Genomic DNA, 19,060 nt, shown 5'->3' on the forward strand with positions numbered 1-19,060 from the left:
TAGGCCTACATGCCATGAGACTTTTGATTGACATGAACCTGTTTATCTCCTTCAGATAAGGTGACTGAAAATGTTGTTGTGTTGGTATTACGGAGAATCAGACAAATTATGCAACCCTCTGCTTGTTGGCTTCTGAGCTTATTCAAGCCTGTCTCAAAATACAACCCTGCCCGTTTAAGACGAAAAAAGCTCTTTACCTGACTTGCTTTTTAAAGATGTCTAGAAATGTACACGTTTTATGCTCTTGTAGGACGCAATCACTCCACTATTGCTGACTACAAATGATCTATAACTGGGCTAATAATGCACTAACTAGCAAAGGATATGAACAAAATATGCACACATGGCTACATGCACCTCTCAAAAGAAGCACATCTACTTATGACCACAGCTGTAAACACAGTCCAGTTCAAAGTAAATGGCACAGATCTATATATGGCAATGGTTTATTTGCATATAGGCCTACTGCAGCTCTGATTGGTTATGCCACACTGGTCTGTGTAGAGGAATAGAATCCTACTCCAATGCGTTCTGCCTACAACAAAATCTCTTGCATAGTTCATTTTGTTTCGGTATGTTGCATTGAAAGTGGCTAATATTGCGTTGATTCGATCACAAATGCCACATTGAAGGGACATGTTGATAGTGTTAACTAACAGGGAAAACTCTAGAAAGTTGAGGGAAGTTCAATCTCGTGCTTCCCTCCATGGGCTGATATTCTTCTGCACTCTGCGCAGCAGTCCCAGGGAAGCTGCTCAGCAGTCTCGCAGCTTAGAGGGAACATTGCTCACAAGAGAAGAGAGAATCTGAGTTTACTCCCGACATGCACCACTACAATATGTCATTTAGCCACTTCATAGATATCTCTAGCTAATCCAAGAGGTCTGCTGAAGCTTCACATAATGATACGAGATCTCTGGGGCTTAATGGCAGCAGCCTTATCTACTTTAGCTCACTTTACACTCATAGATAAAAAGGATTCTTCGGCTGTCTCCATAGGAGGACCATTTGAAAAACCCTTCTTGGTTCTAGATAAAAAACCTTTTGGTTCCAGGTAGAACCCTTTTGTCTTTCGTGTATTTCTTTGGTTATTTCCATGGAAATATTTCCATGGAAATAACCAAAAAGGGTTCTCCTATGGGGACAGCCGAAGAACCCTTTCGGAACCCTTTTTTCACCAATGAAAACCATGCTCTACAGATGTCTCATTTATTGTCTTGCAGATGGATGCGTTAAGTAAAATTATGCTTAAGCTCTCATTTATTTATAAAAATACTTTGTTAGATGAACTTATCAAAGGTTGAAAGAGAGTGGGTGGGTGGGAGAGAGGCTATGTGAATAATAAATAAGAAAGAGTTAGTGAGGGGGCAACTCACCCCTGCGGGCAGAAGAATGATTGCGAAGAAAATAAGTAATAGCACATGCATTTATTTTTGCACCTGAAATGAGGAGTCAGAAATGAGGTAGGGCACATTAAGCACCTCCACTCTTTCACATTCTATCAGAAGGAGTAACGGGAGTCGGTCTGGGAAAACATGGAGCTGCATTTCAAAGGCTTTGCAAACAACAGGGCATTGAAAACTACACAGGGCATTGAAAACTACACAGGGCATTGAAAACTACACAGGGCATTGAAAACTAACAGAGCATTGACAACTACACAGGGCATTGAAAACTACACAGGGCATTGAAAACTACACAGGGCATTGAAAACTAACAGAACATTGAAAACTTACAAACAGACATTATTTTGATAGTCCATCTGTAGATGCTCTACAGCAGGGCTCTCTAACCCTATTTCTGGAGAGCTACCGTCCTGTAGGTTTTTGTTCCAATCCTAATCTAGCGCACCTGTTTCTAATAATTAGCTGGTTGATAAAGTGAATCAGGTTAGTTACAACTGGGGTTGGAGTGAAAACCTACAGGAGGGTATCTCTCCAGGAACAGGGTTGGAGAGCTCTGCTCTACAAACTATCTACAGCTCTGCTCTACAAACTATCTATCAGTAACATGTCAACTAACTATCTAGTAACCATAACCCTAGCTCTAACCCTAACCTTAATCCTTATCCCAACCCCAAACTTAACCCTTACCCTAACCCTTATTCTAACCCTAACCTTAGCAAGCAGTTGCTTATCAACAGATAGTTTGTAAAATAGTATAAAAATCCGGACTATCCATTAAAGTGTGACCGACAGTATTAACAAATAATGAACAAATACATTAAAACTACAACAGCATAAGGAAAACAATGAAACTCAATTAAATGTTTTGCTAATGTCTGAGACTGAGTGAATAGGCCCATATATTATGGATTGCATTGAAACCATGGACCAGGCAGCTATTCTTACATTTTGTCCAAAATCCTATCCAGCCAAAGCTGGCAGCCTGACTCAATCGTAATATGGCAATTACTCTAAATGACAGTTCTGACATTTCAGGACAACCTGAGACCATCATTTGAGAAACCAAAAGGATACATTTTTGCAGGGGTTTCTGCCTCTACCATTAGAATATATATTTGTTTATTTAACTATGCTAAAAACAAATTCTTATTTACAATGACAGCCTAGGAACAGTGGGTTAACTGCCTTATTCAGGGACAGAAAGACAGATTTTTACATTGTCAGCTCAGGGATTTGATCTAGCAACCTTTTGGTTACTGGCCCAACACTCTAATCACTAGGCTACCTGCCACCCCATATCACCACAGCTTCACCACCATAAGCTTCAGCAGCCATAAGACTGTTGAACAATTAATCAAATCAAATCAAATGTTATTGGTCACATACACATGGTTAGCAGATGTTAATGCGAGTGTAGCAAAATGTTAATGCGAGTGTTTTAGGTGACAAGCCAAATTTCTTCAGCCTCCTGAGGTTGAAGAGGCGCTGTTGCACCTTCTTCACCACGCTGTCTGTGTGGGTGGACTATTTCAGTTTGTCCGTGATGTGTACGCTGAGGAACTTAACTTTCCACCTTCTCCACTACTATCCCGTCGATGTGGATTGGGTGCTCCCTCTGCTGTTTCCTGAAGTCCACGATCATCTCCTTTGTTTTGTTGACGTTGAGTAAGAGATTATTTTCCAGATATCACACTCCGAGGGTCATCACCTCCTCCCTGTAGGCCGTCTCGTCGTTGTTGGTAATCAAGCATACCACTGTAGTGTCGTTTGCAAACTTGATGATTGAGTTGGAGGCGTGCATGGCCACGCAGTCATGGGTGAACAGGCAGTACAGGAGAGGGATGAGAACGCACCCTTGTGGGGCCCCAGTGTTGAGGATCAGTGGGGTGGAGATGTTGTTTCCTACCTTCACCACCTGGGGGCGGCCCGTCAGAAAGTCCAGCACCCAGTTGCACGGGGCGACGTCGAGGCCCAGGGTCTCGAGCTTAATGATGAGTTTGGAGGGTACTATGGTATTAAATGCTGAGCTGTAGTCAATGAACAGCATTCTTACATAGGTATTCCTCTAGTCCAGATGGGATAGGGCAGTGTGCAGTGTGATGGCGATTGCATCGTCAGTGGACCTATTGGAGCGGTAAGCAAATTGGAGTGGGTCTAGGGTATCAGTTAGGGTGGAGGTGATATGCTCCTGGACTAGTCTCAAAGCACTTCATGGTGACAGAAGTGAGTGCAACGGGGCGGTAGTCATTTAGTTCAGCTACCTTAGCTTTCTTGGGAACAGGAACAATGATGGCCATCTTGAAGTATGTGGGGACAGCAGACTGGGATAGGGATTGATTGAATATGTTGGTAAACACACCAACCAGCTGGTCTGCTCATGCTCTGAGGACGCGGCTAGGGATGCCGGCAGCCTTGCAAGGGTTAACACGTTTAAATGTTTTACTCACGTTGGCCACGGAGAAGAAGAGCCCGCAGGCTTTGGTAGCAGGCCGTGTCAGTGGCACTGTATTGTCCTCAAAGCGAGCAAAGGAGTTGTTTAATTTGTCTGGGAGCAAGACGTCGATGTCTGCGACGGGGATGGTTTTCTTTTTGTAATCCGTGATTGACTGTAGACCCTGCCACAAACGTCTCGTGTTTGAGTCGTTGAATTGCGACTTTACTTTGTCTCTATACTGACGCTTTGCTTGTTTGATTGCCTTGCGGAGGGAATAGCTGCACTGGTTAGGGAATGTTTTAATAGTCACAGTGGGTACGACATCTCCAATGCACTTGCTAATGAACTCACTCACCGAGTCAGTGTATACGTCAATGTGGTTCTCTGAGGCTATCCGGAACATATTCCAGTCCACGTGATCGAAGCAATCCTGAAGCGTGGAATCCGATTGGTCAGACCAGCATTGAACGGACTTAAGCACAGGCGTTTCCTGTTTTAGTTTCAGTCTATAGGCTAGGAGCAACAAAATGGAGTCATGGTCAGATTTGCCGAAGGCAGGGCGGGGGAGGGCTTTGTATGCATCGCGGAAGTTCGAGTAGCAATGATCCAGAATGCTAGCAGCCCGTGTCGCGCATTCGATATGCTGGTAGAATTTAGGAAGTCTCGTTCTCAGGTTAGCTTTGTTAAAATCCCCGGATACAATAAATGCAGCCTCAGGATATATGGTTTCCAGTTTACATAGAGTCCAGTGAAGTTCTTTCAGGGCCGACGAGGTATCTGCTTGGAGGGGGGATATACAAGGCTGTGACTATAATTGAAGAGAATTCTCTTGGAAGATAATGCGGTCGGCATTTGATTGTAAGGAATTCTAAGTCAGGTGAACAAAAGGACTTAAATTCCTGTATGTTGTTGTGATTACACCATGAGTCGTTAATCATAAGGCATACACCCCCGCCATTCTTCTTACCAGAGAGATGTTTGTTTCTGTCGGTGCGATGCATGACGAAACCGGGTGGCTGTACCGACTCTGACAACATATGAGCCATGTTTCCGTGAAACAGAGACAGTTACAATCTCTGATGTCTCTCTGGAAGGCAACTCCTGCCCTATTTTCATCCACCTTGTTGTCTAGAAATTGGACATTGGCGAGTAATATGCTCGGGAGCGGTGGGTGGTGTGCTCGCCTTCTGAGTCTGACCAGTAGGCTGCTCCGTCCACCTCTCCTGCGGCGACCGCGTTATTTTGGGTCGGCCTCTGGGATAAGATCCCATGTCCAGGGTGGAGGTCCGAACAAAGGATCCGCTTCGGGAAAGACGTATTCCTGGTTGTAATGATGGTAAGTTTTCATCACTTTTATATCCAATAGTTCTTCCCGGCTGCATGTCATAACACTTGAGATTTCCTGGGCCAACAATGTAAGAAATAATACATAAAATAATACATAAAAAACAAATAACTGCATAGTTTCCTAAGGACCTGAAGCGAGGTGATCATCTCTGTCGGCGCCAATCAAATGGCCCCCCGGACTATTTACATTGAGACCCCCCCCCCCCTTTGTTTTTACACTGCTGCTACTCACTGTTTATTATCTATGCATAGTCACTTTATCCCTACCTACATGTACCTTGACTAACCTGTACCTCAGGACATTGAATCGGTACTGGTACCCCCTGTATATAGCCTCATTATTGTTACTTATTGTGTTATTTTTTATTTTATTTAGTAAATATTTTCTTAACTCTATTTCTTGAACTGCATTGTTGGTTAAGGGCTTGTAAGTTCACGGTACTGTCTACACCTGTTGTAGTCTGTGCATGTGACAAATAACATTTGATTTGATTTGCACTTAACTCATTACTGTCAGGTTTTGGCCAAGACTGTTCGGGTTTTGGTCACTAGATGTCCCCATTGCACCTTTTTTGTACCTTTTGTTTTTCTTGCTCTAATTATTGTTTGCACCTGTAGGTCATTCCCTTGTTAGTATTTAAACCCTGTGTGTTCCTCAGTTCCTTGCTCAGTGTTTGTAAGTTAGCACCCAGCCTCAGCCCAAGCCTTGTTCTTTACAGATATTTCTTTTATTGGATTTTCCAGAGGTTCTCTGGTTTAGTTCTTGTGTATATTTTGAGTAGTCTTTTGAGGTTTGTTTTTTCCCTGCTGTTTTTTACCACTTTGTGGAGTTTCTTTTGTATTTTGGAGGATTTCCATTTTGTGCCTCTTGGCTTTATTTTTGGACATTGTGGATTTAGTTTCTTTGCCTGAAGATTTTGTTCTTTAATTAAACCACCATCTCTAGTACTGCTGTGTCTGCCTCATCTTCTGGGTTCTGACGATTATTAGTGACTGTTTCTCGCACCGGGTCCTGACAATTACAATTTGCTCTGCAGGTCCTCGCCTTGAGAGTTGACACTTGACTGCACTGAGGGGGGATTTCTCCCAATGCTGTTTGCCAGCACTTTATGCCTGATCAGCTCGCCAGTTCCCCTTTCATGCCTAATCACTCAAAAGACCTGAGTGAGACGAGAGTTGGGTCTTCTCCACTATTCGCCATGGAGGGCATGCAATTACATGGACCCCATCAACTTGGTAGCTGTGGCTGGCAGGTTAAAGTGCCAATGTACAAGTATGTGGGTGGGTCTGTCTGTCTGTCTGTCTGTTTGGGTCACAGTATGCTATGTACCACATGCATAATGAAACAGGTTGGTTTAGCTTAGCAGGCCCACACCCCAGGCAGTCTGACCCCAGTTTGGGGATGTCTGGCTCCCTCCATGAATTATGAAAGGTGATCCTGCCCCTCAGGTCTCCCAGCGGCTCACACAAGGATTTGTGCACGTTCACCCATCTTAGCCAGAGTGTCAGAGGGCATTTGTGTTGTGTGAGTGCACCAAGGGTGTCTCTGATAATGCCATGTGGGGGTGGCTGGCCTACCTCCCCCTACGCCCCCATGTAGACTGCATTAGTGTTGGGTCAGCAGGGCTAAGTGGGCATGCGTTCCTCCAGTAGAGTAGGTGTGGTTGCAGAGAGACAGCCAGCCACACACTCCACACTAATGGTCCCACTCTCTACTCTCTGCTGATTGCACCACACAACATTTTCCTTTCAACCACTCCCCCTCCCATCCTCCCTACTCCACTCTGTTGACTACTAACTCCGGGATTGCAAAAATCAGGGGGTCTGCCATAATATATGTGCTGGCTTGACAATGTCAGCACTTTATCTGTTCTGCATACTTCCCTTTTGCTGACAATATGACCACTTAGGAGGTTGTAAGGGATGCACCAGAATCTTTTAAAAGGAAACATATGTTTTTGTAAAAGCCATGAGCCGTGAGTGTTGATAAAGCAAAAGCTAAGACTTTACTATGTGCACATCTGACAAATACATTCTTAAGAAAATGTTGCTTCTATCAAATTAAGGTTGGTGCTCTTCAGTGCTCCCCCACTCCCTCAGCCCCCTCTCTGCCTTAGCCCCTCCCTGCTTTCTGTCTGCCTGGCTGTGCATTATTGATGGGGTTGAAATTAAATGTGCCTTTGTTCCATGAGACACAGACACAAGGCGTGTTCCCTTCACTTACACTCACAGGGTAGACAGGAGGAGCCTTCTGCCCCCTATCCCGGCATGCAGCGGGCGCTTCATCCATCACATTAAGAGGTGCCGCATCAATCATTAACAAGTAGCCCAATGTTGAGAGAATGGTGGCTAGCTTGCCAAATATGTTAAGATGAAGCAGGTCAGGGTGATGATGATCTTACCCATTTCAGAAGATGTATTTAAGACTATATGGGATATCAAGATGGGAACAGGGGAATGGATTTCATAGAGAGAGAGAGAGAAGGAGATCAAGACTGTTCAAGTTTATTCTGAAATAAGTAAAAGTCTCAAACCAGACTCAATAGATGAGCTTCACAATGCTTTAAAGGGGGTTTGGTGGACTCCTGATGAGTTGTGAATCTGACACTCAAATCCTGTTTCTTGGGTGGCCACCACTTCACCTAGAAATTCCACAGGGGTTTTCTTTACTCTACTCTTCTGTAGGTACCTATAGTTTGATAATAGTCTAGTAACCTCTTAAAATATGTGTAATACGTTTGTGTAACGGTCAAGAAGACAAGCAGGGCTATTCCTCGAAAGTAGTATTACCCCTCCTTTTGGGGGGATTTTACATACTTTTTGTCTTTCTTTGTCTGCTGTACTGTTTGCATAAAGACAGAGCCAGACCCAACCCTCTTGTTGTCTCATATCCACATACCTGCTGAAAATAGGGAGACAATTTGAGAAATTCCAAATCTAAACCAGGTTCTTGGGTCATAAGATTAGAAATCACCTTTGCATGACCATAAACTTTTTGCCTTTATCTTCTAACACTTCTCCTGGTTAAAACATGTATTTGTGAGTCTAGGCTCTGTATCTAAAGAGATGCCCACGGTGACCTACAGAGCAACTGGTCAGGTTTCTCTTTGAAAGAGATGTCAGTCACACACATGTGGCACACACACCTCAGACACGTGAGCACATATGCACAAATACACACATACATGCATGATTGTGCACACACCCAATCCTCTTTATCTCTGTTATGAGTCTTTCAAACATCTAAATCTGGTGTACTAGTGTTTCTGGGGTCACATCTAATGTGTCATCTAATGCATCTTCAGCTGGTAATATCTGTTCGAAGGGCCATGCATTTTACCTGCCTGGTATCCATGCCAACATTAACACTCTTTTCAATTATGTCAGAATACAGAGCTCTATGACAGACAGAGACCTTGGCAATGTGTCTGTAAAGAAAGAAAGAGAAGGCTTTGTTGATTGAATACGTGAAATTGATAGACTCTCACTCTTCATATGGCTGACCTGAATTACAGTAGGCCAGGTCTATCAATCCTTCATACTTGTCCTGTCTGACCAATTCAAACACAGTCCATGCAAACGGTTGCTCAGCAATAGAATCCCCAAAATAATGTACAGCTGAATCGGTGTAATATTACCCTTAATGTCACACCCTGATCTGTTTCACCTGTCTTGGTGATTGTCTCCACCCACCTCCAGGTGTCTCCTCTTTTCTCCATTAGTCCGCGGTGTATTTATCCCTGTGTTTCCTGTATCTCTGTGCCAGTTCGTCTTGTTTTGCCAAGTCAACCAGCGTTTCTCCTAGCTCCTATTTTTTCCCAGTCTCTGTTAATTTCCTATCCCTCCTGGTTTTGACGCTTGCCTGAATCCGCCTGCCTGACCACTGCCTGTTCTGACCTCGAGCCTGCCTATCGCCTGGTACTGTTTGGACTCTGACCTGGTTTATGAACTCTCGCCTATCCCCGACCTGCCTTTTGCTTACCCCATTTTGGTTTAATAAACATCGGAGCTCAACCATCTGCCTCCTGTGTCTGCATTTGGGTCTCGCCTTGTGCTCTTATACTTAAAGACGGATCAATAGATTCATTAGTCCCACCCCACTGGGCACACACTGGTTGAATCAACTTTGTTTCCACGTCATTTCAATGAAATTACGTGGAACAGATGTGAAATAGATGTTGAATGGAAGTCTGTGCCCAGAGAGACAGATCTTGAGATAGTGATTGTTTCTTGTTTCTTTCATTCAAGCCATCATTCTGTGGTGAGTGTGGCTCAAAAAATATGTATACTCTAAAACCACATAAGATTTTCTCCCACATTGGCAAAATTCAATCTCAACAAACGCATGATTTATTTATATTCTGTACTGTATATACAGCAACAAGAATCCGTGGAAGGCAAGGCACTGGTTGCAGGCAGCTGGTTTCCCCAACAATACTAACAGGCACTTACCTAAAACAAATCACATCATGAGCATGCATTATTGTGTTACTGTAATGGTTATGTGTTCCATCTGGGCTGTCAAGTTAGGCCCAGATAAATACAGTAGCAACAGAAGCAGAGCAACCAAACAGAACACAGAGTTCCAAACCAACCACTCCCCAGACTAGATCCAGAGTATTAACATTTTAGAGAACCATCTGTAGCTAAAGGTTAATATCCACACTATTAGAGAAGCACACGCCTGTCCTTGTTATTTTAATTCACCTATAAAGAAGCCCTCATAAAGAGAGGGGAGATTTATGCCTAACACACAATTACACTAATCATTATGGAGATTACTTACACAACTGATTTATCTTCTGCTGTTTCAAAATGGGTCTTCCTGTCACAGAGTTGCCTCGACCTTTCCCCCCTATTTCAGGCAGATCACTTTTCATAGGGTCACACAACATATTCACCTTGTATTTTTTAGGACACCATTATCAAACAAAGCCAGACCACTCACTTTACCTGTGAAGAATATGGTGCTAAGATTACTTTGAAGAGACATCACTAGTGAATCATGATATACAGTGCCTTCGGAAAGTATTCAGACCCCTTGACTTATTTTGTTAGGTTACAGCCTTATTCTAAAATTGATTAAATAGTTTTTTCCCCCTCCTCAATCTTTACACAATACCCCATAATGACAAAGCAAAAACAGATTTTTAGAAATGTTTGCTAAATTATTAATTAAAAAACCCTGAAATATCAAATTTTTATAACTATTCAGATCCTTTACTGAAGCACCTTTGGCAGCAATTACAGCCTCGAGTCTTCTTAGGTATGACGCTACAAGCTTGGCACACCTGTATTTGGGGAGTTTCTCCCATTCTTCTCTGCAGATCCTCTCAAATTCTGTCAGGTTGGATGGGGAGCGTTGCTTCACAGCTATTTTCAGGTCTCTTCAGAGATGTTCGATCAGGTTCAACTCCTGGCTCTGGCTGGGCCCCTCAAGGACATTCAGAGACTTGTTCCAAAGCCACTCCTGCGTTGTCTTGGCTGTGTGCTTAGGGTTGTTGTCCTGTTGGAAGGTGAAACTTCGCCCCAGTCTGAGGTCCTGAGCACTCTGGAGCAGGTTTTCATTAAGGATCTCTCTGTACTTTGCTCCTTTCATCTTTGCCTCGATCCTGACTAGTCTCCCAGTCCCTGCCACTGAAAAACATCCCACAGCATGATGCTGCCACCCCCATGCTTCACCGTAGGAATGGTGCCAGGTTTCCTCCAGACGTGAAGCTTGGCATTCAGGCCAAAGAGTTCAATCTTGGTTTCATCAGAACAGAGCATCTTGCTACTCATGGTCTGAGAGTCTTTAGGTGCCTTTTGGCAAACTCCAAGCGGGCTGTCATGTGCCATTTACTGAGGAGTGGCTTCAGTCTGGCCACTCTACCATAAAGGCCTGATTGGTGGAGTGATCCAGAGATGGTTGTCCTTCTGGAAGTTTCTCCCATCTCCACAGAGGAACTCTGGAGCTCTGTCAGATTGACCATCGGGTTCCTGGTCACCTCCCTGACCAAGGCCCTTCCCCCAAAATAAAAAATAAAAATGTTTTCGCTTTGTCATTATGAGGTATTGTGTGTAGATTGCTGAGGATTTGTTTTTATTTAATCCATTTTAGAATAAGGCTGTAACGTAACAAAATGTGGAAAAAGTCAAGGGGTCTGAAGACTTTCCAAAAGCACTGTAAATGCTCTAATTTACTGGAGGGCCAGTTAAACAATAAAGGCACTCCCTACCACTGCATTGCAGACAGCACAAGCTTATCTTTGAGGATTCCTCCCTATCACTATATCCTTCGTTAGTTAGAGTAGTAGTATATCATAGACTCACCAACATTAACCCTATGCTGAAAAACTGAAAATGGTGGTTAGATACCCCCTAGTGGGAAGATGCTGGAAGAGCAGCATGTACTGTACTGTACTTAGAAGGAACATCATCCTATGACAGATGAACAAATCGACCAAATGTTTACTGTATGGTAATGAATAGGCAGTCTGTGTTTACATTCCATCAAATAGGCTCTTTAATTTCTCCCTTTTTTTTGTCGTCCTACATTTTTTAATTACAAATTGGATTAGGGTCAGTTCCATTTCAACCCAGACGTAGGAGGTCCATTTGTTATTGGCAATCATTTTGAGTCAGTTTTGAACGTTTCAATTAACAGAATTTTCATAAATGTTCTGATATTCACATGAAATAGAACTGACCACAACTCTGCAACAAGACCAGCATCTCTGGCTTCAAGTAGAGTAGCCTAGCCTGTTCCAATTCATCCCAAAGGTGTTTGATGGGGTTGAGGCCAGGGCTCTGTGCAGGCCAGTCAAGTTCTTCCACACCAATCTCGTCAAACCATCTCTGTATGGACCTCGCTTTGTGCACAGGGGCATTGTCATGCTGAAACAGGAAAGGGCCTTCCACAAACTGTTGCCACAAAGTTGGAAGCACAGAATCGTCTAGAATGTAATTGTATGCTGTAGCATTAAGATTTCCCTTCATTTGAACTGAGGGGCCTAGCCCGAAACATGAAAAACATCCCCAGACCATTGTTCCTCCACCACCAAACTTTACAGTTGGCACTATGCATTGGGACAGGTAGCGTTCTTCTGGCATCCGCAAAACCCAGATTCATCCGTCGGACTGGCAGATGGTGAAGCGTGATTCACCACTCCAGAGAACGCGTTTCCACAGCTCCAGAGTCCAATGGAGGCGAGCTTTACACCTCTCCAGCCGACAATTGGATTCCGCATAATGATCTTAGGCTTGTGTGTGGCTGATCGGCCATGGAAACCCATTTCATGAAGCTCCAGACGAACAGTTCTTGTGCTGATGTTGCTTCCAGAGGCTGTTTTGAACTCGGTAGTGAGAACGGCACTCCACGGTACCGTTCTGTGAGCTTGTGTGGCCTACCACTTCGTGGCTGAGACATTATTGCTCCTAGACCTTCCACTTCACAATAACATCGCTTACAGCAGCTCTAGCAGGGTAGAAATTTGACAAACTGACTTGTTGGAAAGATGGCATCCTATGACGGTGCCATGTTGTTTTTGCTATGGAGATTGCATGGCTGTAAGCTCAATTTTATTCACCTGTCAAGAACAGATGTGGCTGAAATAGCTGAATCCACTAATTTGAAGGTCTACATACTTTCATGTGTCTACATACTTTTGGCGGTGTAGTGTATATACACAACTAAAACCATTCACTGAATGGAAATATACAAAGGTTTCAGATAACAGTTTCCACAACATAGATTTTAAGCATCAATCCAAAAGTAAAGCCACAGAAACCCACCTGATTATCCATGAAACAAGAATCACACAAGCCTGAAAATTATAGGTCGTCATATGTGTAAGATTATTTTAACAACTCCTATTTTAGGCAGGGAAAGTTTGCAGTCCTTAGTCTCACTTCCTTTGGATATAAAGGTCATGACTTAATTAAATAACAAAATTAATCTTAACATTAACTTTTAGTAATCTTTCTGGAATACAGATTTTTTTTTAAAGTACACAACACTTTCACTCATCCTTATGGCATCCGAGATCACTTGATTGCAAGGTACACTCATTTGCAACCAATCTTTAATTACATATAACATGCAACAAAAATCAAGATTACAATAATATAAAGTTTTGAATTCAACTTTAAAATGCAGCTCTGGATTGTACATACACATTACACTATCCATGTTGCCTATCCAACTAAAGATTAGGTTTCTTACAGGGTCAGTAGTCAACTATCTGTGTTTACCATAGTCACGTTTATCCTACTTGTTAACACAGTTATTAACTAGGAGAGCCATAAGGCTTTAAACCAATGAGAATATTCATGTTACCACCCCTGAAACAGTTTCTCAAGTGATCCAAAGAAACGTAAACGACGCCAAAACGATAGTCAAGGTTGAGTGAGTAGAAGAGAACACTACTTTCACACCTCCACTAGTATTGAAATGCTACCCTGTCAATCTCATGTCATGTCTCTATCTCCTGATGACCAAAGGGCTTTGGCATGGTAGTCTTAGATACTGGCATTAGCTTAACCACTTCAGTTTGCAGTAGAAGGTTGCACCCATCAGTGGAGCAGCCACACCAACCACAATGAGAACTGCTACGGCAATCCCCAGGCCAACAGACGCACCCAAGCTGCTCCCTTGGCCACCAGAAAGCGCTGTGCACAAAGGGGAGAGGGAGCAACATGACACATTACACCAACAGCCAGTGGAAAAGCTTCTTCCCATCTGAGCAACACTGACCTTCCTGTTAGAATGATGTCAACAACTTTAAAAGCGAAAGATTTGCTGTCACTAATTGGTCATATGATAGTAGAGTTAACTTGATAAAGAAAAACGGACCCTCTTCTTTGGAAGTAAGAGAAACTGAAACCCCCCCCAGAAAAACAGTATTCATAAGATTATTCCAAATAAATTGGCATTATATGTTAGTATTGGAAATGGAATTGGAAAACAATAGATAGGCCTAATGAACATGAGGATGGTAAAATTATCATTACATTAACAAATGTGTTTTAGGAAAGATATGACGTCCTATTATGAGTATATTGCTATATAGAATATAGGTACATAGAGAGTGGACATACAGCTCTCTGCCATGGTCTTGATGGGTCCTGAGGTGAGGGTAGAGGTAACATAGAAAACAAAAATCCGGAACACTGAAATTAGTATCGTATATTACGTTTGGCACGTATGTTACGTATGGAATGTATTATTTTGGATGTCCATCATCCATTTCGTATGATATGTTACGAATTATAATTACTATGATATGTTACAAAAATAGGACTATTTGGGTTGCTAGACATTTGCGTTGTATGCCTACCTATCCACCTCGACCAACTGGACTCCTTTCATTTTTTGCCTTAAGTAACCTTCCCTCTCATATAACCATACCAAACAGTGTCCCTCGTTTACTATGTTATGTCTAGTGTATGAGACCGGGCTGTAAACTTAGACAGGCCAAATGTGACTTCTGGAGGATACCCTTTAGTAAGGGTCATTTTCTAACTTTTTTACTTTAATTTGTAAATCTCTCAACAATTAAAGCTGTGACATCTGTTGTGGATGGATTGAGCCTAAAGTTGTGTGGTCAGATCAATGGTACTGTACCTTGAAGGTGCTGCAAGTGGTGCAATCACAGAGTAGAAACGGGCCTTCTGGCTGTCTCCATTCTCCAGCATGGTGGTCATCTGATTAATGGAGCAGCTTTACAAAAAAGGTGAACCTCACCTCACAATTGCCCATTTGCACACAGGCAGGACAACACACTGCTAGATACAGAAAGATTATGAATGATTGAATATGGCCCCTTGGTGCCTAGACAAAGTGGCTACTCCTCCCTTTTGCATTGAGCTTACTAGATAAAGAGGAACCTGGATATAGATAGTTAAATTATCTAGTGAGCAGGTGCACTGTGTCTGAATGCAAAGGAGGCAAGATGTTTTATCAAGCCCAGTATTACAATATATAGACTTATATATAGACTTTCTTTTTTTCTCTATTGTGTTATTGACTGTACGCTTGTTTATTCGCAGGTCGCAGTTGTAAATGAAAACTTGTTCTCAACTAGCTTACCTGGTTAAATAAAGGTGATATAAAAATAAAAAACAATGAATACTCATTTGATATGAACCGGGCAACTAACACTTTTTCAATATTTGATTGAAGATTGTTTTTTGTTGTTGTTTTTTTTACTTACGATACAAAGAGATGAAAGAATGTTGAGATGGAGAGCAGCGGGGAGACGGACACATAACATCAGTCCAGAAGCACATGGTATCTGTAGAGAAAGAGTGAGGTCAGACAATTCAGATCACAACTAGAACCCTTTATACACATTCTAAAACTGTTTGACTATTCATTATTACTAAGGCTAAGAGGGAACACAACAAGAAGGTTCTTACTGGCAAGTCAGGTTAGCAGCTAAAACCTGAATGAAGACATTAGTCCTCAATAACCAGAGAAGGGATAACCAGGGGTGTGGTATTGTTTGCATCCTGGTGAAGGAAGAAAGGAAGATGGCACTATTATAAAAGCACACTTGCATAAGATCTGACATATGATCAGACATGTTTACACATGTTGGTATAGGTTTACAGTTATTTTATAAGGTGGCAGCACATTGGCAAATTGGCTCTTTGCCATGTCGCAGCCGTGCATATATGAATGGGGGTGTTACGTAGGTGCTGGTTGTGTTGTCCTAACCTTAACGGGGCATTGCTCAGAGCACTGATGAAGCTACCATTGTTGTTCTTCACAGCAATGGAGGAGGCTGACCTGAAGAGGGGAAAAGAGAAAGGTCAGACAGAGTACCTAGATCCAGTGTAGCTGACTGATTACTACAGCAGGACCCAGGCTAACACTCTCCCCACAGAAAGATCAACTGCTTTGAACTGTGTTTGAACTGTGTAATATCATGCTGCAAACAAAACAACTGTCTGGGTGCTCAGTTTCAATTGCAGAGCAGTGTCTGATTTTCATATGTAAGCGATATATCCAGTAAATCTTTTCACTTACATGTCCACCAGGGTGTTCTTGACGAGGTACTCCAGAGGGTAAGCACAGGAGTAAAAGTACTTGAGCTCAGCATTATAGGTGACCGTTCCAATGTTGGGGTCGTATGATCGGACTACCCCGCTCACATTGACCGTCTGGAGGCTGGAGAAGTCTGAGAATATCCCTGTTCCTGGAGCACATGTTGACTATGTGGCTTTGAAGGTTGCTGGTGCAATAGTGTGTAGAAAATAGCATTTTTCTCTGTCAGAAGGCAAACCATAAAATGAGATCTCTCATTCCCTTGAAGTTTCTTTTAGACTGAAAGCCATCACCTGTTCTTTAGCGTAAATGGGCTTTCAATTTAGTGTTACTTTCAAGCTCGTGATAAGGTAAGTTTCAAATGTTTTAAAAGTTTCACAGGAGTCAAAACCTCTCAGAGAAACATACATTCTCTGCTCCCTCATTCCCCTCAGTCAAGGTCAGTGGTGCTGCGAGCCTTCCCTCTATCACAACACTCCTCCAGGGCAGAGGAAAGCATACATAAACATTATCCTATTAATAATCACCAAGAAGACACTCCCGCAGGCGTCCCCTTGGCAAAGGGGAAAGCTGAATCTCAGGACAGGAGGAATCACTCTGGTGTTCAGAGTTCCCTTACAGATTGTGTTATCCATGATGTGGTTCAGGATCAACAGACTAGATGGCAGGGCAGATTTGAATAGCCAGGTCAATGGAGGAGGTCCCCCAGACCACTGAGATGTCTGTGTATTCTGATAGATGCAGGAAGACACTGAGTAAGATTAAAAACGTTCAAATGTATTCTGAGCTAATGTATACAGATAAACCACTATAGTTTAAGTGTCCCTGCTCTGAAGCAATCTAGCTATTTCAGACATGATTCAAATAACAATTTAACAAGACTATAACCCTAACCACCTCAAACCCTTTTTTTGTGTATTTTACCCCCTTTTTGCAATCCAATTACGATCCAATTATGATCTTGTCTCATCGATGCAACTCCCCAAAGGGCTCGGGAGAGGCGAAGGTCGAGTCATGCATCCTCCGAAACATAACTCGCCAAACCGCGCTTCTTAACACCCACCCGCTTAACCCAGAAGCCAGCTGCACCAATGTGTCGGAGGAAACACCGTTCAACTGACTACCGAAGTCAGCCTGAAGGCGCCTGGCCCGCCACAAGTAGTCGCTAGAGCGCGATGAGCCAAGTAAAGCCCCCACCGGCCAAACCCTCCCCTAACACGGCCGGTTGTGACACAGCCCAGGATCGAATTTGGGTCTGTAATGACGCCTCAAGCACTGCAATGCAGTGCCTTAGACCGCCGTGCCACTCGGAAGGCCCACCTCAAATCCTTTATCATAAACACTGTCTTGGATGAAGCTGAGATGGTTAGGATTAGCTACAGTAAACAAGAGTTGAAATGTAGAAGTGATGTAGTTACTATACCTGGTTGTCTGGCATAAGCCCCACATTCAGCAGGGGTGAGGGCCTGATCATGGCCCACAATGCACAGGGAAGTCAGGATGAGGAAGCTGCATAAAGCCATCTCACCAATCTGTCCTCGCTGAAGATCTGCAGAAAAACACACAGATGTCAATGTCAAGCACAAAATTCAATTTATAGACTAGCATAAAATGCTATGGGATGACTCCATATTCCTAGATGTGTACAATCTGTAGTACATTTACTGTCGACACGTTGTATGTATAGGGACCAGGACTAGTTATATAGTTCTCATACAACCTTGTGATTGGTTGGAAACAGGGTCATTGCCATCTTGGTGGGGTTGTCTAAGGTAGTGGGAACCATTCACTTTTGTGGATAAAGCACTGTGGGTCTTATCCTGGAGGCAAATTCATGAAACCCTACACAGTCCCCTTCAAAGTTATATGGTAAACATAGGGCAGGTGGCTTTGTGACTTTGTGTGTGATCCTGCTCCCCTTTGTATGCTTATATGAAACATAATAATCAAGTAAGTATATGGTTCATGGTCTTTAGGGACCACACACACAATGTGAGGGGCGTCTTGTTGTTTCCTTTAAGTTCTAATACGATTTAGGTGACCCACACCTAGTTTTCAACCACTTTTAAGGGAAGGGGCTTCAGCACTATAGTATATGAGCATTAACATTTGATTTAAAAAAAATGTTGGGTGAGTAATTAACATAACATTAAAAATGTAATCTTTAAAGCCCTATGCTAATCACGTGAATCCCTTTGTTGATATGATCATTTCAAATACATTACAGTGAGCAAGTACTGATTACAGTTATCAGAAACACTTTGAACAAATTAAATTCTTCCTGTGTTGGGGAAAGTACTAATATTATACAGAGCATGTCTGAATAATGTAAAGCACCCGCCCAGACACATATTCATAATGAACCTATGAAAAAAAGATCATGTGACTCCAATTCAAATAAAACCAAATATGATATGTAAATGTAACCAAAAACGTTACCAAGAAACGTGCCCTGTGTGACTTTGAAGAGTGAGTCCACATACTTATTATGCATCATGTCTATATCTAGTGTCTATATCTAGTCTTCTTCTTCGGTCTGGAATCAGTAGTGGGACTGAAAGGAACTGCATGAAGGTCAGTGGTAACCTGATCTTGTCAGGTCAACCACCAGAGAAGGGAAAACATTTATTCGGATTAATATATAACAATAATAATAATAATACATTTAATTTGTATAGCGCTTTTCATACAGAGTTATCCCAAAGTTCAAATTTGATTAGAGTCATATTAGAGCACATGGGTGGTTACCATGGTCCCTTGTGACGTGCACAAAACCATGGAGAGGATTATGGACACACACACGACATGGTCATTGTCATGACGTGTACACTTAAACATACCAGG

The 19,060-nt window shown here is 42.7% G+C and overlaps 1 pseudogene; it reads right to left on the reverse strand.

The window, feature by feature from the left end:
• Positions 1–667: 667 nt before the first annotated feature.
• Positions 668–17,739, reverse strand: LOC139549835 (zona pellucida-like domain-containing protein 1; annotated as a pseudogene).
• Between the last annotated feature and the right edge of the window lie 1,321 nt (positions 17,740–19,060).

The sequence above is a fragment of the Salvelinus alpinus genome, chromosome 22 (genome assembly GCF_045679555.1).
Source record: "Salvelinus alpinus chromosome 22, SLU_Salpinus.1, whole genome shotgun sequence".
Classification (NCBI taxonomy): domain Eukaryota; kingdom Metazoa; phylum Chordata; class Actinopteri; order Salmoniformes; family Salmonidae; genus Salvelinus; species Salvelinus alpinus.